The sequence below is a fragment of the Amblyomma maculatum genome, chromosome 1 (genome assembly GCF_055883805.1).
Source record: "Amblyomma maculatum isolate TAMU_Amacu chromosome 1, ASM5588380v1, whole genome shotgun sequence".
Classification (NCBI taxonomy): domain Eukaryota; kingdom Metazoa; phylum Arthropoda; class Arachnida; order Ixodida; family Ixodidae; genus Amblyomma; species Amblyomma maculatum.
Window position 1 is genome coordinate 500,360,708 of NC_139344.1, and position 10,085 is coordinate 500,370,792.

Below are 10,085 nucleotides of genomic sequence, written 5' to 3' on the forward strand. Positions count from 1 at the left end.
GAAATATTCGACGTGATGCTGAAAAAAGATCTTGGCAAGGTTATGTGTCTTCAATAAACAGTTCCGTCACAGCAAAGAAAATGTGGGAGCAAGTCCGCAAACTCGATGGCAAATTCTCTCCTTTTGCACTTCCTTTCCTTACACCACCTTCTTTCCACCGGGGGGGGGGGGGGGAGTTTCAGTGAGCTGCTGCAGGTGCTCCACTTATGGGGCGGCATTTCGTGGGGAAGGCAGTGAGGCAGCTGGCGACGACAGTAGTGGTGATGACCCGGTATCTAAGTCGGAGTCAATGCTGGCGCTGTTGACATATTGCTTCATGTTTACACATGCTCCGTGAAAATGTGGTGCACACCGCATCGTCCATGCTCGGGGAGGTCTCCGAGGCGGTATGTCACGGGGCCGAGCCGTTCAACGACACGGTAAGGGCCGCAGTATCGGGGCATGAGCTTCGTGGCAGGGCCAGTCGTGCGGACGGTGCGGCGAACGAGGACCAAGTCACCAGACCGGAAGGTGGGAAGTGGTGGTGATGCTGCATTGGCCACTCTCACACGCACATGAGCCATGAGAAGGTTGCGCTGAGCATCGAGGTGGGCGTAACAAAGTCGTTGGGCAGAGTCAATTGGTGACGTAGTCTGATGGGGAAGGCCCAACTGCGCGTTGAGAGGGATGTAGGGTGTTCTGCCATAGACGACTGAGAACGGCGTGAGTCATCTAGGCCGACAGATCTGTTGGCTTTACTTCATAGTTTTATGAAAACGGGCTGTTGTCTTTGATAAGGCTGCTCATGAATTCCCAGTTCTGCTTTTATGTAATGCAGCTCTTTTTGATAAAAACAACTCTAGAATGGCTTTACACATCTCTCTAAACATGGTGATTTAGGCTGGTACAAGACAAATGTTCTGGTACCTGGGTAGCAATGGTATGACTTCGCACTCTTTTTGTCAAGGCGGCAAGTTGCCAATATGTCTTGTCAACATTAGGCTGTAATGGGTGCACTGGACCAGGCTCTGCACCGATGATTCTCCTGGTGGTGTTTAAGGTTGCTGCATAAGTTCCGGTGCAGTCTCCTTCACTGCAGTGAAACCGTCATCTTCATCAACTGTAATATCTTAAGAACGTCCTGCATGTGCCACAAGCGGTGGCTACACCTGGATAAAGAAGTTGCGTGACTGGTTTTGGAAGGGAACTTTATTGCGATAACAATATGTGCAAACACTGTTTCGGCCGATACCTATATAAGCTAGTGGCCAGTCTGATAAAAAAATTACTTGTAGTTCAGCCGCAGAGCGCAAAAGGCTGAAGAGGTAAACTTCATATACACAGTAGGACACGTTTGCAAGATACACACCACAGAACACTAAAAAAACACACAAAAAACCAAGCACACTTGGAGCAGACCAGGAGCTAGATATTGAGTGGCTAAAATACAAACATAGCTGCACAAATGGTAAACAAGGTAAATCGCTGCGCAACCTTATGGCTGCCTGGTCTGCTCCAGAGTGATAGTCCCCCCAGGCTTGTTCAACGTTATATAGGAGCCATGCCGTCTACCGTCAATGTCCCTTCAGGAAAAGCATAGGCGTTTTTCGTGGAAAATCTGCGGTGCTTGTTGCATTTGTGTAACACAGGATGACCACGCGAGCTAGGCATTACGTCCTGGTCGTCAGCGCAGATGACCGATCTTCAATGTTCGGCGGGAACTCTTTTACTGTCGCTGAAAAGGCTATCTTCCACATCTGCACTTCTGAAATCACGTTGGATAGTCTGTCGTCAGCAGCATCAGTCCATTTCCAGATCCGCCACTAGCAAAGATGGGGCTACACGAGGAATGGAGTCCATTCGTGAATAAGCCAAGGGAAGCACCAATATGGGGCTATAGAAGTTGGCTTTAAAAATATGAAACTGAAATGAGAAAACATTTTTAAGAGTGCACAAATGGAAATAGTCGCCTTTGTCAGTATTGTCATGCTGATGGTTTTTACGTGCAAGATCATGTATTGAAACCTGCTTACCCTGTTACATATAAGCAGATCAGAATACATGAGAGCATTGAGTGGACACTAGGAAGATGTAAAAGAGAGAAGAATGTAGTTGAATTTTTTGTTGTTCCAGGCTCCATCTTGAACAAGAACTGCTCATACAGTCTCATCATGCTAGACTGATGCTTTTTCCTTTGTGCAGTATATGATAATGCCTCTGTTTATCTAACTGGTATTTCTCATGGATCCATACCATGCAGTATTTATAGGGGGCTGAACAAACTGTCCTGCACATTCCTCAACAAATGGAGGAAATCAGAGACAAAGTGCAAGGAGCGATTTTTGTCCACAGCTTAGGCTGACCACAACTTCCTGCTATTGAAATCGGGCATACGCTTACCGTGGGGGGGGGGGGTGTCATTGACGCATGCCGCCTGAGGAATATAGTTATAGCACTTTTGCGTGAATTTTTTTTGCACTAAATTGCCATCTATGAAGTGGAAACTGCTGTTCATGACACAAGTTGAAGTTCAGATGCATATCGTTTTGAAATAAATCACATTAAAATGCTCGAACATGAACAAATTTCTCAATACCTACGTAAGAATGGGCACCTGACCGAACCACCTTCAAATAGCTCGGTCTGATCGCACAAACTGTTAGAACTGCTGGCTGGTTTATTCATAGTTTGCCTTTACCTTGCTCCTGGCGGCCATCGTCCGAGGCGGCCATGATCCAGGCATAGTCTCCTTTGCATTTCTCCTTGTATGTGCAGTCTTTTCTTGGGTCTCGGATCCATCTGTGGGTCGTAGCAGGCGGCGACGTCTTGCCTCTTGACGCAGTGCGTTTTATGGATCGATAACTCGCTGGCTTCCTGTACAACGGGGCTGCTCGCTTTAGTGGTGACGCGTACTACATGCATCTCCGGCTCACACTTGCTTGTCACAACTGCATGCATTGAAAATCAGAAGTGTAATAACATGTTATACATGTCATTAAAATTACAAAAAATAATCATTATAAAATAGACAGGCACAAAATCAAGTACAATCAGCGTCTGATAACAGCCTCTGTTTTTACTTTATTTTGGAATAGACCTGGGGTCCTGACAAAACATGGCCTCTCCCCGCAGGGGGCACCTGTTAAAGCAGGTGTTTGTGTGTTTTTTGCGACACCACGGACCCCGAGCACCCACGCTTAGCCGTGCGTGGCATCGTCGTGTCTGGGAAAAGGGAATCCTAGTTGTTGAGCCGATGCCGAGTGTTTGAACCTTTAAGGCCCCTCGACGGAGGCAACACACCACTTTGGCCCACACTTCCCATAGACGGCACCTCCGGGCTGACCCACCCGGGGGAAACCGGCAGTCGCCTTTTCCTATCCTTCCCTTCATCTTTCACGTTCCTATCTTGTATCCTACAACTCTCCTGTCCTCTACTCTCTTCTTGGTTTTTCCTTACTTTCAGGTGGTGAGGGTTAATCTTGTGTGGCTGACTACCCTGAGTTACGCCATATTAGGTTATAGATACAGTGTACAGCTGGACAGGACTTGCCTGCCAATTCCTGCCCTGTCCCCTCGTTGGGCTCCATGGTGGGTGGCTGGCACCGCAGCCGAACATCATACATTATTTATGGCTTCTTGCTCCAAACTGATTGCCTTTCCAAGAAAGGGCGGACCGATGTATCAGCCCAGTTCTTTTCAGCGAAGCATGAAACTTTCCCTAAATATTATGTGATCCACAGTGCAAGCCCCGCCAAACAAGCTCGGCTAATATCCCCTTTTGCAGTATCTAGGTCTCTCACAACCATACTAGGCTCAGGATACAAATTTAGTAAACTGGCTAGCGGGGATCTTCTGCTTGAGCTGCAAAGCAAACTCCAGTACAGCAAACTTCAGCAACTTGCTACATTTGGGGGATAGCCCAATAACAGTCAGTGCTTGAACACAGTCCAAGGCGTGATATCAGAGATTCACTTCCTGTCACTCACTGAAGATCTTCTAGAAGGTCTTTCCGAGCAAAATGTAATCGGTGTACACAGGATCAAAATCCGAAAGAACAACCAAGTAATTACCAACAAAGCACATAGTTCTGACTTTCAACTCTAGCAAACTCCCTGAATCCATTGAAATCGGTTACATCAAAGTAGACATCTGGCCCTACATCCCAATCCCTAGGCTTTGTTTCAACTGCCAAAGGTTCGGTCATGGCTCCCAGAGCTGCCGTGGCTGACAAACATGCGCAAAATGTGCCTCAACTGAACATAAATCTGACGAGGGTGAAGCTGCGCCACACTGCGCGAACTGTGCAGGTGAACACACCGCATACTCACGGTCATGTCCTTCTTGGAAGTAGGAAAAGGACATCATTACCATAAAAGTCAACGAAAACATAACGTTTAAAGAGGCGCAACAGAGATATCTTGTTAAACAGGGCACTTTTTTGTTCACAGCCAAACCGAACTATTCCAATGTGGTGGAGCATAGGGGCAGCACACCACAACAGGATTTGGTCTCCGCCGAGGTTAAGCCTCAGGCAGGGCCATCTCTGCCCCAGGCAGAAGCAGCGAAAGCTGCCCTGCCATTGCAGAAACAGGGCACACTGGCCCCAGAGCCAACAGCCCAAAAGGCTTCTCCCACAGAAGGGAAGCCTGCAACCAACACTCCTAACTCTCCCCAAACGTCCAAAGCCCCGAGGCAATGACACAACCCCTTCTTCGTCCATGCTGCAGCGGCGGCATAACTTTCTGGAAAGAAAACGGAGCGAAAAAACTCGTATAACGGGACCAGACATACCTGAAAGCTAAATTCAGGTACATTCCATAAAAAAATGGTGTTCCTCATTCACTGGAACTGCCGAGGTCTCATAAACAACTACAACGAGATAAAAGACATTTTACATTCATTTTCTCCTGTAGCCCTTTGCCTACAGGAAGCTAACTTAGGACCACACCAAAACATTTTAAAATTACACGTCTTTCACTGCGACCGAAAAGAAGCAAATAGGCTATCTGGAGATGTCGCTATTGTAGTGCAGAATGGAGTAGCAACACGTGAAATTAGCCTAAAAACCAAGTTGAAAGCTGTTGCTGTCTATCATTCATTATAAAACAAAAACTAAATGTTCACTGTATCTCCAACCGCACCTAATTGTAACCCTTCATGATCTGGAAGAGCTTTTAGAACAACTGCCAAACCATATCTGGTTGTTGGAGATTTTAATGCACACTCCACTTTTTAGAGAAGCGATCAGACAGACACTAGAGGTCGTATATTAGAGGATTTTATATTATGCAATGTATCTGCCTGCTAAATACAGGAAAGCATACATACTGCTCCCCAAGCACGGGGGGGGAACCCCTGGTGCTGCCGGTTACCCACCGGTTTTTCAATGGGCACAAACCCCGGCCTCTTGCTCAGCTCTTCTCGGGTGAAATGCTTGGGAAAAGGCTGAAAGAGGGAAATAAGGAGAGAGGGAAGGCGGGAGAGGGAGGGAAAGAGGAAGAGAGGAAAAGGAAAGAGGGAGAGGAAAAGAATGAAAGTTGAAATAAGGAAAGACGAAGATGGAAAGAAGGAGGTAGAGATGAAAAAAAAGGGAAAGGGAAAGAAGGAAAGACTCACATGAACTGCTCCGTTAGAGCCTCAGCTGCAGCAGTCCTAAAAAGCCGAAGCGGTGGCCTTGTGGTAGAGCATCCGCCTTGCATTCGGGAGGTAGCGGGTTCAACCCCTGGTGCCGCCGGTTACCTACCGGTTTTTCAATAGGTACAAACCCCGGCCTCTTGCTCAGCTCTTCTAGCTTTCCCCTGGCCTGTTGCTTGGCTCTTCTGGGGTGAAAAGGGCCACATAAGGGAAACAGGGAAAGGGAGAAGAGGGAGAGAATGAAAGGAGAGAGGGAAAGAAGATTGCAGGTAAGAGGGAAAGAAGACTGCAGGTAAGAGGAAGAGGGAAAGGGAAGGGAGAAGAGGGAGAAAATGAAAGGAGAGAGGGAAAGGGGAAGAGAGGGAGAAAATGAAAGAGGGAGAGGGGTAGGACTGAAAGAAGGAAAGAGAGAGAGCGAAAGGAGAGAGGAAGGTGGAGAGGGAAAGAGGGCGAGGGAGAGATGGGAAAAGGGAGACCGAAAGAGGGAGAGAGGGAAATGGGAACAGGGAAAGAATGACAGTGGGACAGACAAACGGGAGGGAGAGGAGTGAGGAAAGGTAGAGAATGAAAGAGGGAGAGTGGGAAAGAAGGAAAGATGAAGAGGGAGAGAGGGGAAAAGGAAGAAGGAAAGAGGGGGAGATGGAAGGGGGAGAGAGGTAGAGACTGAAAGAGGGGAAGGAGGGAGGGAGAGAAAGAACGATGGCAAGAGGGAATGAGTGAGAGCAAAAAAGGAGAGGGATAGAGACAAAAGGGAGGGAAAGAGGGGGAAAGACTGAAAGAGGGAGTGAGGGAGGGAAGATGGAGAGATGTAGGGGAGGAGGGAAAGATGGTGAAAGGGAAAGGAGAGGGAGAGCAAAAAAGGAGAGAGGGACAGAGGGAGAAAGGGATGGTGAAAGGGAAAGGAGAGGGAGAGCAAAAAGGAGAGAGGGACAGAGGGAGAGACAAAAGGGAGGGAGAGTGAAAGCTGGAACAGGGGGAGCGACAGACAGAGAGGGATTGAGGGAGAGGACAAGAGTGAATGAGGGGAAGGGAGAGGTAGAGACTGAAAGGAGAGAGGGATAAAGACAAAAGGGAGGGAAAGAGGGAGAGTGAAAGACTGCAAGAGGGAAGATGTAGAGAGGGAAATACTGAAAGAGGGGGAGAGCGAAGGAAGGAAAGACGGGAAGGGAGAGAGGGAAGGAAGGAGAGTGAGAGGGAAAGTTGGACTGAAATAGAAAGAGGGAAAGGAGAGAGAGGAAAATAGAGGGGAGGAAGGAAAGTGGGAGAGGGAAAGGATAGAGGGGAAAGTGAGAGGGAGGGAAATATGGAGAGATGGAGACTGAAAGAGGGATAGATGGAGAGAGAGAAGGAAAAGAGGGAGAGTGGAATAGGGAAAGGGATAGATGGAGAGGGAAAGGAGAGAGAGAAATGGGGATATAGGGAAATAGGAAAGTGGGAGAGGTGGAAATAAGGAAAGATGGATATAGAAAAAGGGAGGGAAAGATGGAGAGTGAAATAGGGAAAGGGGAAGAGGGAGAGAATGAAAGAAGGGTAGAGGGAAAGAAAAGACTGCAGGTAAGAGGAAGAATGAAAGAGGGAGAGATGGAAAGGAGAGGAAGAAATGGAAAGAGGAAAAGGAGAGGGAAAGAGAAAGAGGGAAGGACTTAAAGAAGGAAGGAGGGAAATAATGAAAGAGGGAGAGTGGAAGAGGGAAAGGAGAGAGGGGTGGAAAGGAGAGAGTGAGAGGGAAAAAGGAAAGAGGGAGAGTAGAATGAAAGAGGAAAAGAAAGGAAAAAGGGCGAGGGAGAGATGGAAAGAAGGAGAAGCAAAGTGGAAAAGGGAAAGGTGGAGAGAGGGAAAGATGGATAGATGGCAAGGGAGAGATGGAAAGAGGGAGACTGAAAGAAGGGAAAGGAGAGTGAAAGAGGGAGGAGAGAGGGAAAGAAGACTTCAGGTATGAGGGAGAGAGGGAAGGGAGAAGAGGGAGAAAATGAAAGAAGGAGAGGGAAATGGGAAGAGAGGGAGAAAGAGGGAGAGGGGTAGGACTGAAGGAAGGAGAGGGAGAGCGAAAGAAAAAAGGGACAGGGAGAGAAAGATGGAGAGAGGGAAAGAGGGCGAGGGAGAGATGGGAAAAGGTAGACCGAAAGAGGGAGAGAGGGAAAGGGGAAGAGGGAAAGAATGAAAGAGGGACAGAGACAAGGGAGGGAGAGAAGGAGTGAGGGAAAGGTAGAGGTAGAGTGAAAGAGAAATAGCAGGAAAGAAGGAAAGGGGAAGAGGGGGGAAAATGAAGAAGGAGAGAGGATTAAAGAAAGAGGGGAGATGGAAGGGGGAGAGGTAGAGACTGAAAGAGGGAAAGCAGGGAGGGAGAGAAGGAAAGATGGCAAGAGGGAAAGAGTGAGAGCAAAAAAGGAGAGAGGGATAGAGACAAAAGGGAGGGAGAGGGGGGATAACTGAAAGAGAGAGGGAAAGAGTGAGGGAGGGAGGAAGGAGAGAGGGAGGGGAGGAGGGAAAGATGGTGAAAGGGAAAGAAGGAGAGGGAGAGCAAAAATGGAGAGAGGGAGAGTGGGATAGAGACAAAAGGGAGGGAAAGAAGGAAAGAGGGAGAGTGAAAGGTGGAACAGGGAGAGAGTGACAGACTGAGATAGGGAATGAGGGAGAGGAAAAGAGTGAAGGAGGGGAAGAGAGAGAGGTAAAGACTAAAAGGAGAGAGGGAGGAGGGAAAGATTGCAAGAGGGAAAGAGGGAGAGCAAGAAAAGAAGAGAGAGGGATTGAGACAAAAGGTAGGGAAAGAGGGAGAGTGAAAGACTGCAAGAGGGAAAGATGAGGGAGGGAAATACTGAAAGAGGGGGAGAGCGAAAGAGGGGAGAGGGGAAGGGAGAGAGGGAAGGAAGGAGAGCGAGAAGGAAAGATGGACTAAAAGAGGAAAGAGAAATAGGGAAAGGAAAGAGAGGGAGAGAGGAAAATAGAGGGCGAGAGGGAGGAAGGAAAGTGGGAGAGAGGGAAAGACTGGAAGAGGGAAAGTGGGAGGGAGGGAAAGATGGAGAGGGAGACTGAAAAAGGGAAGGAAGGGAGAGATCGAGAGAGGGAAGGGAAAGAATGAAAGAGGGAGAGTGGAATAGGGAAAGAGGGGTAGATGGAGAGGGAAAGGGAGAGAGAAAGCGGGATATAGGGAAAGAGGAAAGTGGGAGAGGTGGAAATAAGGAAAGAGGGCGGGAAAGGGGGAAGGAAAGAGGGATAGAGAAAAAGGGAGGGAAAGAAGGAAAGATGAAGAGTGAAATAGGCAAAGGGGAAGAGCGAGAGAATGAAAGGATAGAGAGAAAGAAAAGACTGCAGGTAGGAGGAAGAGTAAAAGAGGGAGAGAGGGAGAAATGGAAAGAGGAAAAGGAGGAGAGGGAAAGAGAGGGAAGGACTTAAAGAAGGAAGGAGGGAAATAATGAAGGCGGGAGAAGAAGAGGGAAAGGGGAGAGAGGGAAAGGAGAGAGTGGGGTGGAAAGGAGAGAGTGAGAGGGAAAGATGGAGAGAGGGAATAAGGAAAGTGGGAGAGCAGAATGAAAGAGGAAAAGAAAGGAAAAAGGGCGAGGGAGAGATGGAAAGAGGGAAAAGAAAAGAAGCAAAGTGGGCAAGGGAATGGCTGAAAGAGGGAAAGAAGGAAACGGGAGAGAGGGAAGGATGCCAAGAGGGAAAGAAGCAAAGAGGGAGAGGGAATTAAGGAAAGAGGGAGAGAGGGAAAGGTGGAGAGAGGGAAAGATGGAGAGATGGAAAGAGCGAGACTGAAAGAAGGAAAAGGAGAGAGGGAAAGAAGAGAGTGAAAGAGGGAAAGATGGAGAGAGGGCGAGGGAGAGATGTGAAGAGGGAGACTGAGAGGGAAAGAAAGAAAGAGGGAGAGGGAAAGAATGAAAGAGGGATAGAGACAAAAGGGACGGAAAGAGGGGGAGATGGAGAGGGAGAGTGAAAGGGGGAAGAGGGAGGGAGCGAAAGACTGAAAGAGGAAGACAGGAAATGAGGGAAGGCAAGTAGGAGAGAGGGAGAGAGGAAATGAGGGAGGGAAGATGGAGAGAGGCAAAGACTGAAAGAGGGGGAGAGCGAAGGAAGGAAAGAGGGAGAGAGGGAAAGACTGAAAGAGGGAAAAGGAGGAGAGGGAGGGAGGGAAAGATGGCCTGAAAAATTGAGAGAGCAGGAAAGAGGGAAAGGAAAGAGAGGGAGAGGAAAATAGAGAGGGGGAGAGGGAAAGAAGGAAAGTGGGAGAGAGGGAAAGACTGGAATATGGAAATAACGATAGAGGGTAAGAAGGAAATAGGGAAAGGATGAAGGGGGAAAGATGGAGAGAGGGGAAGACTGAAAAAAGGGAAAGAAGGGGGAGATTGACAGGGAATGGAAAGAAGGAAAGAGGGAGAGTGGAAGAGGGAGAGGGAAAGACTGGAAGAAGGAAAGGAGATGGGGAAAGAGGGAGGAGGGAAGACTGAAAGAGGGAAAGGAGAGAGGGAGATGAAAAT